This window comes from Cornus florida, unplaced genomic scaffold, assembly GCF_030987335.1.
Source record: "Cornus florida cultivar Cherokee Brave unplaced genomic scaffold, ASM3098733v1 CherokeeBrave_3.0.0_Hap2_Chr06, whole genome shotgun sequence".
Taxonomy (NCBI): domain Eukaryota; kingdom Viridiplantae; phylum Streptophyta; class Magnoliopsida; order Cornales; family Cornaceae; genus Cornus; species Cornus florida.
The window spans coordinates 10,512,794-10,525,717 of NW_026775576.1; the positions used below are offsets into that span (position 1 = coordinate 10,512,794).

The following is a 12,924-nucleotide window of genomic DNA, read 5'->3' on the forward strand; positions in this document are numbered from 1 at the left end:
TCAAACAAACCCTTATTACCCCTTATCAATCTAAGAACAATTCTAGACTCTTAGGTTGCCATAGACTAGCGCAGTCCCAGTGGTTCGACTTACCCGACCAATAGCCCTATTTTACAATGATTCGTGCTATTGCGAAGGTTGATGTTTAGTTGATCAACCGATCAATGGGATGTGAAACGGGATGGGTGACAACTTGAGGTTACACCGGTTCACTCTCTTCATTAGACATTTCAACTTGATTGTCCACAGTCCTACCACTCCGCAAGGTAGTCACAGCATTAACATGCTCAATGGTGTGGCCTTCCGATGAGGAATGGGTTTCCACAACACATTGTTGCTTAGGTGGGGCATTAATAGGCATCTTTCCCTTCTCTCTTGTATTAAGAGTGCATGCTATTTGCCCTACTTGGGTTTCTAGCTTTGCAATAGATTGAGGGTGGGAATGAAGCAATTGTGTGTTAGCCTCAAGAGTGCCCAAAGCATTCAAAACTTTTTCTTCAAAGGCAGGACTTCTAGCATTTCCTTGGGAATAAGATTGGGTTGGAAAATGAGTGTTAGCAAATTGATTCCCTTGTGATTGATAAGGTCTATAACCTTGGGATTCTTGGTTTTGAAGTAGAGGTGGAATGTACTTCCCTTGAAAATTGCCTTGGGAAGGGTTTGAGCCTTCTCCTTGGTTTTTCTAAGAGAAGTTCGGATGATTTCTCCAACTTGGATTATAATGAGTACCATAAGGATTGTTCCCTTGGTTCACAAAAGCTACATTGACTTGTTCATTAGGTTCATTTTGCACTTGTCCGTGAGGACAATGAGAAGTAGAATGAAGAACACTAGAACAAGTTATACATGTTTCATTTGATACACGATGAGAATGGTTAGGTAAGGAAGATACTTGGTTCGCCGAGTTTTGGTTAATCAAAAATTGATCAAACCTCTGAGATAAAGACTTCATTTCGGCGGCTATTTCATTTGAATGGTCGACTTGATGTAAGCCAACACTCTTCCTACCTTGTGAATTTCTACCATTCTTAGATGATAATGTTCTATGCAAAGAATTTTCACTCATGCTCTCATAAAGATGCCACACGTTATCCTCATGCCTATCAATGTATGAGCCACCCATGAAAGCATCAACCATGCCTTTGTAATTGTCCGATAAGCTCTCAAAGAAATATTAAACTAATTGCCATTTGGGCATGTCATGATGTGGACACTTCCTAAGCAATTCATTAAAGCGTTCCCATGCCTCATGAAACGTTTCTCCATCTCCATGTGAAAATTCTCGAATTAAGGTTCTCATGGCATTGGTCTTAGAAACCGGATAGTACTTTTTTAAGAACTCTTGTTGCATTTTTGCCCAAGAAGTGATTGAAAAAAGCCTAAGATTGTTAAACCAATACTTAGCCTTGTCTTTTAAGGTGAATGGAAAAAGTTTGAGTCTTAAGACCTCTTCCGGCATGTCCGTATATTTTACGGTGGAACATACTTCTAGAAACTCATCCAAATGCTTGTAAGGTTCTTCACTTAGAAGTCCATGATAGTTAGGAAACATTTGAATAGTTTGTAGCTTAATTTCATAGTGATGTGCTCTAAATGGTGGCAATTGAATGCATGTGGGTGCATTGTATTCATTAGGCACATAGTGATCTCTTAAAGCAAGTGGAGGATTAGCAATTTTAGGTGCAACATGGGCACCTTGATTTTGATTTCCTTGAATGATGGGAGGTTGTGGAGCATACATTGGCCTTGGCATTCCAAATGGAACTTGGCCTTGTTATTGTGGTGGTTGGTGAATGAATGGCCTAGGTATGCCTAATGGTGCTTGAATGTTCTCATGATACACATTTAGATGAAGGATACCTTGTTGGTCTATGTGACCAAGGTCCTCTACATTCTCTTCATTATGGCCTTCCATTGATGTAATGGATCGGGTATAACCAGAACTTCCTCTTCCCCTAGGATTTCTAACTACGGATTCAAGATGCAAATCAAGAGGGACAAGAGTTGGTCTTAGTGATCTACGAGCATACATGCACAATGTAAAAACACATAAACACAATGAATGAACAAACACTACAACTTCACAACAATTTCAATGAAACTTCCTCCACAAACACTTAACCCATACTCCTATGCTTTAACAACAATGATGCAAAGAACAATTAAAAATGCCTCCACGTGGGCTCACGATTTATCTAAGAAATTAAAAACAAGCCACTACGCGGGCCAACGATTTAACTAAGGGATTGAGTAAGAAAAAGCTCATAAAGGTCCTTTAGCACTTCAACTCCAAATTTAAAGCTTAGCATAGCAATTTTTTAAATTTTTGGCATTTTTCCATGCTTGCTTAGCTCCTTTGCTTGAATGCTCCTTTGCTTGCCTCCTAGCTCAATGCTCCTTGTCAAAGATGAACAAACACAATAAGTAATCAAAAGAAAAATAAAAACAAAGTAAAGACACGATTAAAAGAGTACTAATTCCTAATTGATTCCACAAATACGACGTTGCCTAATTGCTGGCAACAGCACCAAAAACTTGGTGGCGGCTACGTCGTCCTACCACACATCAAGCTTAAGAGGAGCGTGCATTAAGGCGAGGGCCAAGTTTTACATTTATAAAAGCCATTACTACCTTCACTAAAAATATAGTTAGGGTGAGTAGGGATCGTCCCAAGGGATTGGAGTCAAATTTGGTTGTGGAATCGCTATTAGGGTTAGTAGGTCGAGTGATCAAACAAATAGTTGGTTGGTTGATTAAACTAGAAAGCAAATTAAACTAAATAATTGGATGCAATAAGGAGTAAGTAAGAGAGAGAGAGATCTTGGGGTTTAAAGGTCACCGCAAAACAATGCTTTTCTACACCCTTAACAAGTGACTAATGAGGGAAATATGTGTTGCAATATTGATGTGTGTGTGTGTGTTTGGTTGATTCAATTAGCAAGGGTGACCAATTAAGCATACATTGTCTAATAAACATGTGTAAAGCACAATATATCTAGCAATTAAGTATATATTGTCTAAATAGTATGTGAAAAGCATAATATATCTAGCAAGTCATTAATCATTTCATTAAGCTCATAAGCCAAATACACCACAAAGTTAGAGACATATGCTTCTTGCATTCAAAAGTATGGAACATCAAACAACAAGCATGGATTGTCCTCCCATATAACAACTAAGCTACCACTACACTACAATTAAGCTAATGACATGAAATTAAACTAATTAAGCTAAGGGAGAGGCACAATCCATCAAGAAATGAGCATGGACCATCTAGAAAATCATAAGAGCATTCTTTTAAGCACAATGTTTTGACAATCTCTAGATCTAAGGCATTAATACACATAAACATGCATCAATAACACAAGAAATAGAGACAAACACATGAATATCTATTCTAGCATACATAGACATATGGATAGAATGAAATGATCAATTGGAAGCATTAAACCACATTAATCATTGAATAAACAAGATCTATATATATAAAAGTGCCAAAACATGTATTACAACACTAATCCCTCAATAATACACAAAATCAAGATGTAGAAAGCATACTTGGGGCTAACTCTAGCCCCAAGAGGATGTCTAGCCACTCATGGTGGTGCTTCTCCAATCCTCAAAGGCTAACTCCATGGTAGAGATTTGCTCCTTGGTTGATGAAGAGTCTCCAATGGTGTCTCTAGCCTCCTCCTCCTTTAAGCTTGCTCTCCAAGAGTTCTTACAAGGTATGAGATGATATGATATGGTATGAGGTGCTCCCTTGTAAAAAGTAATCATTATCCTTATATAGGTAGGTCAAATGACACCCAAAATGAGCTGGGGTCGTGCATAAAATATTCCCCAATGATTGGATAAAGGATAACTTTCAATGAGCTAGAAATTTAACTTTTTCGCACTGGAGGAAGTTTGATCGATCGAACCTTGGACTTGGATCAATTGAACATGGCTAAGATCTATCGAACTTAGGCTGGATCGATCCTCACTGGTGGCGCTTTTTGGATAAAGACAAATCTGAGATATTTTGAAGATATTTTTGGGAAAAGGACAAAAGTGGTTGGTAGGGTGGTACAACTAGATAAGATCAATCATTTGGATAAGGACAAGGCAGTTCAATCAATCGAAGAATGATGTTGGATCGATCGAACTTTTGGGATCTCTGAAAATATCATCATGACTCTGATCCATCTTGAAGTGCTAAGATCGATCATGTTGGATTAATCGAACTTTAATCTGAGATCGATCAAAGATATTGATTTCCACCTTTTTCTTCCTTTTGTTTCCACTTGGCACATTTCTTTAATTTATCCCAGAATTGCTTCATTTCTGCTCTTATTTGGCTGAGTTAACTTATTTTCGGGATAAGTGCCTGAAAATGGAAATAATACGAAATCAATCTAAAACGATAAAGTAAGATAGATAAAGGTACTAGAATGCCTAAGTTTAAGGGGTTTAAATACGTACTTTTCAGCGCTCATCAGTAAAGATAGATAAAAGGTTTAAAATACCTGAGATTAGGGTTGAAATTTGCATATTTCAACATTTATGAGGCACTGATTATGGAATAGACATCTGTGCCATTGGAGAAACCATAGGTGCTACTAGAATATGGATCTACAACATTGGAAAAGACTACATCCATGTTGGTTTGGAGGGAATGAACATGCATGTTGTTGAGAGGTACTTGTAATACCCCTAATTTCAAAAGGGATAAAAATGGAATTTAAATTTTATTTTTGTGCATATTAAATTGATTTTGTATCTATATGCTTATGTGTCCAATTGTTTGTTTATTTTAATTCATTGTGTTATTTTTTTAATTGTTTGTTTATTTTAATTAAGGGTGTAATTCTTTATTTGTTGGTTTATTTTAATTAATTATTTTATTTATTTTATGTGTTTTAAGTGATTCGTTGCTTGCTTATTTCATTTAATTAATGGGTTTTATTAAATTAATTATTTATTAAGAATTTAATTTTTGAACAGGGTAATTATGTAATTCCCATTAACTAGGGTTTTAGATACGTTCTAGTTAGGGTTTTTGGAGCCGTCTCGTAAGCATCTGATATGTATCTAAACTGGGTTACTTTGTGAGCCGACGAAGTTAGGGCTCTGTGGATTAGGGTTTTAATTTTGCAATTATAAATACCTCAGTATATGTTAAACCTAGGGTTACATATTGTCGTAACTTTTACACGGAAAAGTCTACCAAATAGAGAGAGTTACAGAGGGAGTTTTGGCGAGAACAGAGCAGTTTGTGAGAATTTCGACTGGGGTTCCAAGGTTTAACCAAGGAGAAGGAAGGAGCAGAGGTTCTAGGAGGTTAGACAAGTTTCAGTGGATGTCGGAAAAACTGAGACCAACGGCAACAAGGGTTTGTTTGCAAACCTATTCAGGCAAGTTCTATCTTCCTCTTTCCCTTTGAGCCGTGTTCTGTGCACCTAGATATGCTCTAGGGTTTTAAGGAAATTGAAAACTAAATCATTCATGTATGTTATACATCAAATTAATCATATGTATGCTTTGAATTATTTCTGTGATGATTTCTGCAATATCTGTTACAGTGCATGCAAGTTGGTTCAGTTTTATGTCCTTTAAGCATGAGGGTTCTTGTCGTAGTTTTTGTCTCTGTTTTTATTGCAACTACTGTAAACTAAGTATGGAAAGACTACGGGAGTTATGTAAATCTCGTAGGATGGGTGCTATTTCTGTTTTAGATCTTTGTTGCATTTTGCTTCGTTGTAATCCATGCATGAGGTTTCAGTTTTTGCACAAGTTTACTTCTATTAATTGATTTAAATTGCTATAATCAAACTTTGGGGATGCTATTAGGAAGGTGTTAGATCCTTTAGATTAGTTTAAGAAACAAGCAGAGGGGTAGGAATTGATCGGAGAAGGAGCAGATTGACGGAAACGGAGCAGAGACTGAACTGGAGGCTCTCAAGAGGGAGAGAGCCGGCTCTAGAAAGTCAAGAGCCGGCTCCCCTTCAGCAAGAGCCGGCTCCTAGGGAATTGGAGCCGGCTCCAATAGGGGAAGAGTCGGCTCTTCCATTCCAAGAGCCGGCTCCAATTTGTTTTTACGTCCAGAAAGTGTTTTTAGGGCTCTGTTTGGTGTTTTGAGCACTGTTTGAGCTTCTGAGTGATTCTAATGAACTGTAGGGACTTAACAGAGGATCTAAGTAGTTAATTCTAAGTGATATTAAACTTATTGTTGCATAGTTTAAGTCTCTAAGATAAAGGATGAAGCAGTGTAAAAATATACCACGGTGTATGCTACTAACAGAGAAAGGAACTAAATGGCTTGATTAAATTTTAGAAATTTAATAAGACTTCACGGGGGGATTAAATAGTTAATTTTGGGTGTTATTAAGACCCTAAATTGATTTACGGTTAATTCTAAATTAACGAATCAAACTGTATAACACTTATGTACATGGTATACGGTTAGTGGATAGAAGAAGTTTTAAATACTTAAGCTTATTTTTAGGCATTCCAGTGGGATTTAATATATTTATAAAATGGTTTTAAATATATTATAGGGTCATTGATGTGTTAGATGTGATCTATGCAGGCTCTGGATGTTAGTTGTTGATTTATTAAATCATCTCCTGTAACTATATGGTTAATTGTTTGGATTTAAATTGCTGAAACACTTAAAAATCTTCTATAATTATTTGGATATTGGTTTTGGATTTTAAATTATTGTACTATTATTTATAGCCTGTAATTTACATGGTTTTGGATTTAAGTTATTGGAATACTAAATACTATTCTGCAATGATATGGATGGTTGGTTTTGGACTATAAGTTACGTGCTTATTATTTATGCCTTGTAATTTACCTGGAATTATGTATTGGAACATAACTGCTGAATTCTTATACTTAATTTGGTCAATTATTTGGAATCATATATTAGATTATAATTGCTAAATTCTTATATTAAATTTGACCAATTATTTGGAATTATGTATTGGATTTTAATTGCTGAATTCTCACATTAAAATTCTGTCAATTATCTGGGTTTGGTTATGCATTGTAAATTACTTGCTTATCATTTGAATGTTGTAATTTACATGGATATGGAGGATGGTATGCACCGGTATGGGACGGTGGCATACTAGGTATGGTTTAGCTCAAAATGCTAATTCCTACCTTATGGATTTTAATTGGTGAACAGTATGACTGGTTCTATCAATTATATGGACTTTGTGGATTGTATGCACCGGTATGGGACGGTGGCATACTAGGGACAGACTTACAATTTTGGACCCTACCTATTTTGGAATAAGGGAACGGGTTGTTAAATAAATCCTCCTTATATATATATATATAAGTCGGTACGGTTGAATACGCCGAATGACTTATTGGATTTCTTGTGAGTGGTTAGGAACGGAGTTTAGATATATATGTTTATGGTACCACGAGTTGAGCTTGAGTTTCAAACTTGTTGGTTAGGGTGCGTATATGCAGTGGATGTGTAGCTGGTTATAGTAGGTTGGGTGTACCCTGTTAGGTCTAGGTACTCATGCCCACCTTTGGGTGCGTATTCGCATGTTGCCTTCTATTCAGGTTGAGATCCCTACTGTAGTTCAGTGAATGTCCCATAGTGTGGATATATATATATGTATGGACTAGATAGATATTGTGAGGTATCTATGGTGTATCTGCGTATCGGGTCACTGTATGGATTACAGTTAGATTAGAACTTGCTCGTGGGCCTGACCCACCCTTTTATTATTTTTTTCAGGTGTTCGTCAGTTCTGGGCTGTAGAGCTTGATCGTGCTGAGCAGATACAGTTATTCACTCTACTGATGGCGTAGGATTTTATTCCAGGTTAAGACTTGGGTTTTGTTCCAGTCTTTTGAGTACCATTGGATATTTTAGGGGTCCACTAGATGGATTCCCGAGTTGTATAAATTGGAGAACGATTTCCATTCGTGGTGGATCAGTTGTATCAAAATAGTTTTAATTATCAATGAAATTATTTATTCTGAGGTTTTCAATTATTGGATTATCATTCTAGGTTCTTTTCAGCAAAATTTTATTCATTCTTGTTTTCTATATTGTATTCTGTGTTCATTAAATTGCTAATTGTTATGATATCCTCGGGTAATCGGGCGTGGGCCTGGCCAACCCGCATCCGGAAATCCGGGGGTATCACAGTTGGTATCAGAGCACTCCAGGTTCTAGTGTCCTTAGGAGTGTTTTCATTATAGGACTTCCGCGTTGTGTCTCTTAAAACTTAGAGCCATATTAGGATTGGTTGTACTCTACTTACGGTTCGTTAGGAGGAACGGATGCCAATTATATTCCATAGTTATGGAATGGTTGACACTAGGATAAGGATGGGGTCCATGACGAAAGCAATACGGAACGGAGTAAAGGAGTACGTTGTCGATTTCTTTGCAAGAAACAGAACTTAGGATTGAAGGCTTAGTTCGAAGATTAGCATTGCTTAGAAAGTATACGCCATGGAAGGATTAAGGTGTCGATGGTAGGTCACCGTTTATTGGGACCAACACAATTTCAGTTGTGTTCAAAGAGGAGAGAAGCGAAGAGTAGGATTCTGAAGAGGATCCTAAGGAAGGAGATTTCGGCGTATCCAAGAAAACGGATACTGAAATTTGAGGATGATGAATCGCACAAGTGTGTTTTCATTCACCAGTAGTATAGTAAGTGATGCTCTGGTAGAGTTGGTGTGAACCAACCTATATATGGATGAATTTGTGTATCATGTCTTAAGGAGTTAATTGAAAAGTACTCTTTGGGAGTTTGGGAATCGGATGGAGTTCTTGTCAGAACAAAGACGTGATTTATATCACATTCTGGAGCGTATAGGAATTAGGATGTAACGTGCTAAGTTGCTTTAATAAAGTCACGATAGACGGTTCGCGTATTAGGTGGATGAGGGTTAAGCCATTGGATATTTGCTTAAGCAAACGATTGTGCAATTAAGCTACGGTTAATGGATCAGTTTCAGGTTGGATAATTACCAACGAAACTATGGAACAGACTTTTGCGAACTTTAATTCAAAGGAGGTTTTCTTCTTTGGAATGGAGGATATCTTAAAAAAGGATTATATTTTGGTTGTTTTATGTGTTGTGTGTATCTACGTGTTTCATCTTGATTGTTATGTGTTTCGATTTTGATATTACGTGTTCATTTTTGTTAATTAATCCGGATTAGGAGTATGGATTGGTCGGGGACACAAGTATGTGTTCACTTTTGGATTTCGCATTAGTTCTACATGGCACTTACAATAGAGGAGATACTTGGGATAGGTATCCTAGGTTTTTATGGGAAGTTATAAGTGTTTTTTTCACTTCTCATATTGTTGGCACAGGGAGGATAGTATGATAACGTAAAAGGTTTTGTATTTTATACGGTGCAGACTTCTTACCTGTTGGTTTGACATGGAAGCGGGGGGTTATACAATTAGACCCTAACTTCATTTAAGGATACGTTAGAGAGATATACTCTTCTTTGTAGTGGATTACGCGCAGTTTGGAGGCGGTAATAAGATATGGTAACTAATTCCATTCATACACTAACGATTTTCCTATTAAGGAACAGTTGATTGGGTTGTCTTCCATATCGGAAGCAAGGAGCGTGATTAAGGAAGGTCAATTTTTATGTCTTAATTAGATTGATTTTTTTTATGGATGGTGTTTCTCCGTTTAAGCGGTAACCTATCGATTTGTGTTTTCAAACATTGGGATGGGATGCATAGAAGTTTTACATATCTATGTTATGGAACTTGTAGGAATATGGACCTCTACCCTATATCAAAATTTGGGTACGGATGAGTAGTTGTTAAATACAATTTACATGTTGGATAATTTTTGTGTGTCATGTATATCGGACATATATATTTTTCTTTACGGATTTGGAAATCAGTGGAGCCCTTACACGGAGGCAGAATCCACAACGGAATGGAGTAAAAAGTTTAATCAAACTAATTCAGAGTTTCGTGAATTCCGAGGACGGAATTCCATTTGTTAGGGGGGGAGAATGTAATACCCCTAATTTCAAAAGGGATAAAAATGGAATTTAAATTTTATTTTTGTGCATATTAAATTGATTTTGTATCTATATGCTTATGTGTCCAATTGTTTGTTTATTTAAATTCATTGTGATATTTTTTTAATTGTTTGTTTATTTTAATTAAGGGTGTAATTCTTTATTTGTTGGTTTATTTTAATTAATTGTTTTATTTATTTTATGTGTTTTAAGTGATTCGTTGCTTGCTTATTTCATTTAATTAATGGGTTTTATTAAATTAATTATTTATTAAGTATTTAATTTTTGAACAGGGTAATTATGTAATTCCCATTAACTAGGGTTTTAGATACGTTCTAGTTAGGGTTTTTGGAGCCGTCTCGTAAGCATCTGATATGTATCTAAACTGGGTTACTTTGTGGGCCGACGAAGTTAGGGCTCTGTGGATTAGGGTTTTAAGTTTGCAATTATAAATACCTCAGTATATGTTAAACCTAGGGTTACATATTGTCGTAACTTTTACACGGAAAAGTCTACCAAATAGAGAGAGTTACAGAGGGAGTTTTGGCGAGAACAGAGCAGTTTGTGAGAATTTCGACTGGGGTTCCAAGGTTTAACCAAGGAGAAGGAAGGAGCAAAGGTTTTAGGAGGTTAGACAAGTTTCAGTGGATGTCGGAAAAACTGAGACCAACGGCAACAAGGGTTTGTTTGCAAACCTATTCAGGCAAGTTCTATCTTCCTCTTTCCCTTTGAGCCGTGTTCTGTGCACCTAGATATGCTCTAGGGTTTTAAGGAAATTGAAAACTAAATCATTCATGTATGTTATACATCAAATTAATCATATGTATGCTTTGAATTATTTCTGTGATGATTTCTGCAATATCTGTTACAGTGTATGCAAGTTGGTTCAGTTTTATGTCCTTTAAGCATGAGGGTTCTTGTCGTAGTTTTTGTCTCTGTTTTTATTGCAACTACTGTAAACTAAGTATGGAAAGACTACGGGAGTTATGTAAATCTCGTAGGATGGGTGCTATTTCTGTTGTAGATCTCTGTTGCATTTTGCTTCGTTGTAATCCATGCATGAGGTTTCAGTTTTTGCACAAGTTTACTTCTATTAATTGATTTAAATTGCTATAATCAAACCTTGGGGATGCTATCAGGAAGGTGTTAGATCCTTTAGATCAGTTTAAGAAACAAGCAGAGGGGTAAGAATTGATCGGAGAAGGAGCAGATTGACGGAAACGGAGCAGAGACTGAACTGGAGGCTCTCAAGAGGGAGAGAGCCGGCTCTAGAAAGTCAAGAGCCAGTTTCCCTTCAGCAAGAGCCGGCTCCTAGGGAATTGGAGCCGGCTCCAATAGGGGAAGAGCCGGCTCTTCCATTCCAAGAGCCGGCTCCAATTTGTTTTTACGTCCAGAAAGTGTTTTTAGGGCTCTGTTTGGTGTTTTGAGCACTGTTTGAGCTTCTGAGTGATTCTAATGAACTGTAGGGACTTAACAGAGGATCTAAGTAGTTAATTCTAAGTGATATTAAACTTATTGTTGCATAGTTTAAGTCTCTAAGATAAAGGATGAAGCAGTGTAAAAATATACCACGGTGTATGCTACTAACAGAGAAAGGAACTAAATGGCTTGATTAAATTTTAAAAATTTAATAAGACTTCACGGGGGGATTAAATAGTTAATTTTGGGTGTTATTAAGACCCTAAATTGATTTACGGTTAATTCTAAATTAACGAATCAAACTGTATAACACTTATGTACATGGTATACTGTTAGTGGATAGAAGAAGTTTTAAATACTTAAGCTTATTTTTAGGCATTCCAGTGGGATTTAATATATTTATAAAATGGTTTTAAATATATTATAGGGTCATTGATGTGTTAGATGTGATCTATGCAGGCTCTGGATGTTAGTTGTTGATTTATTAAATCATCTCCTGCAACTATATGGTTAATTGTTTGGATTTAAATTGCTGAAACACTTAAAAATCTTCTGTAATTATTTGGATATTGGTTTTGGATTTTAAATTATTGTACTATTATTTATAGCCTGTAATTTACATGGTTTTGGATTTAAGTTATTGGAATACTAAATACTATTCTGCAATGATATGGATGGTTGGTTTTGGACTATAAGTTACGTGCTTATTATTTATGCCTTGTAATTTACCTGGAATTATGTATTGGAACATAACTGCTGAATTCTTATACTTAATTTGGTCAATTATTTGGAATCATATATTGGATTATAATTGCTGAATTCTTATATTAAATTTGACCAATTATTTGGAATTATGTATTGGATTTTAATTGCTGAATTCTCACATTAAAATTCTGTCAATTATCTGGGTTTGGTTATGCATTGTAAATTACTTGCTTATCATTTGAATGTTGTAATTTACATGGATATGGAGGATGGTATGCACCGGTATGGGACGGTGGCATACTAGGTATGGTTTAGCTCAAAATGCTAATTCCTACCTTATGGATTTTAATTGGTGAACAGTATGACTGGTTCTATCAATTATATGGACTTTGTGGATTGTATGCACCGGTATGGGACGGTGGCATACTAGGGACAGACTGATTTAAAATACTCAGTCCTACCTATTTTGGAATAAGGGAACGGGTTGTTAAATAAATCCTCCTTATATATATATATAAGTCGGTACGGTTGAATACGCCGAATGACTTATTGGATTTCTTGTGAGTGGTTAGGAACGGAGTTTAGATATATATGTTTATGGTACCATGAGTTGAGCTTGAGTTTCAAACTTGTTGGTTAGGGTGCGTATATGCAGTGGATGTGTAGTTGGTTATAGTAGGTTGGGTGTACCCTGTTAGGTCTAGGTACTCATGCCCACCTTTGGGTGCGTATTCGCATGTTGCCTTCTATTCAGGTGGAGATCCCTACTGTAGTTCAG

At 36.4% G+C, this 12,924-nt stretch overlaps 1 non-coding gene across 1 annotated transcript; it reads left to right on the top strand.

The window, feature by feature from the left end:
• The first annotated feature begins 1,196 nt into the window (after positions 1–1,196).
• Positions 1,197–1,303, top strand: LOC132315446 (small nucleolar RNA R71). The gene has a single exon (XR_009483652.1). It is a non-coding gene; the product is annotated as a small nucleolar RNA R71 (small nucleolar RNA).
• Positions 1,304–12,924: the final 11,621 nt, after the last annotated feature.